General features: G+C 64.1%; 1 protein-coding gene across 1 annotated transcript in view; it reads left to right on the top strand.

Moving 5' to 3' along the window:
* The window catches only part of LOC108639050 (venom factor-like), a 24,748-nt gene that overhangs the window by 21,338 nt on the left and 2,314 nt on the right, over positions 1–1,096 (top strand). The gene's annotated exons all lie outside the window — the stretch shown is intronic.

Genomic DNA, 1,096 nt, shown 5'->3' with positions numbered 1-1,096 from the left:
TCAGAATTGGGGTCAAGGGAGATGGTTCTGGGGTCCCCGGTGAAGCTCCGAGGTGGAGTCTCACCTGAGGCTCAGAATTGGGGTTGGGAGGGGGTTCTGGGGTCCCTGGTGAAGCTCAACAGGGTCCTCGTGAGGTTCTCCAAAGGTGGCACCCGGGGACACATCCTGGCCTTGTGGCCCCTGGGGGACACCTCCTGTCCCCGGGGCACACCCCTGGTCCCTGTGGTCCTTTGAGGACACCTCCAGTCCCTGGGGGACATCTCTTGTCCCTGTGATCCTTAGGGGACACCTCCTGTCCCTGGGGACATCTCTGGACCCTGCGAAACCTCAGGGACATTTCTGGACCACGTGATCCCTTGGGGACACCTCCTGTCCCTGGAGGACACCCCTGGTCCCTGCAGCCCCTTGGGGACACCTCCTGTTTCTGGGGACATCTCTGGTCCCTGTGATCCTTTGGGGACACCTCCTGTCCCTGGAGGACACCTCTGGTCCCTGGGGACACATTTTGTCCTTGTGGTCCCTCGGGGACATCTCCTGTCCCTGGAGGACACCCCTGGTCCCTGCAGCCCCTTGGGGACACCTTCTGTCCCTGGGGGACATCTCCTGTCCCTGGGGACACATTCTGTCCTTGTGGCCCCTTGGGGACACCTCCTGTCCCTGGGGACACCCCTGGTCCCTGTGATCCTTTGGGGACACCTCCTGTCCCTGGGGGACATCTCCTGTCCCTGGGGACACATTTTGTCCTTGTGGCCCCTTGGGGACACCTCCAGCCCCTGCGGGACACATTCTGTCCTTGTGACCCCTTGGGGACACCTCCTGTCCCTGGAGGACAACCCTGGTCCCTGTGACCCTTTGGGGACACCTCCAGTCCCTGAGGACACCCCTGGTCCCTGTGGCCCCTTGGGGACCCCTCCTGTCCCTGGGGGACACCCCTGGTCCCTGTGATCCTTTGGGGACACCTCCAGTCCCTGGGGACACCTCCTGTCCTTGTGGCCCCTGGGGGACACCCCTGGTCCCTGGACGACACCAGGACCCCCCCAAGGGTCCCCTCCAGTTGCCCCCAGGACATCCATGGGGCCACTCCGTGCTTGGGGCC

Source organism: Manacus vitellinus, unplaced genomic scaffold, assembly GCF_001715985.3.
Source record: "Manacus vitellinus isolate BGI_N305 unplaced genomic scaffold, ASM171598v3 scaffold_152_pilon, whole genome shotgun sequence".
NCBI classification, from domain to species: domain Eukaryota; kingdom Metazoa; phylum Chordata; class Aves; order Passeriformes; family Pipridae; genus Manacus; species Manacus vitellinus.
Note: the sequence above shows the minus strand (reverse complement) of the source record. Positions and strands in the feature narration are given on the sequence as shown.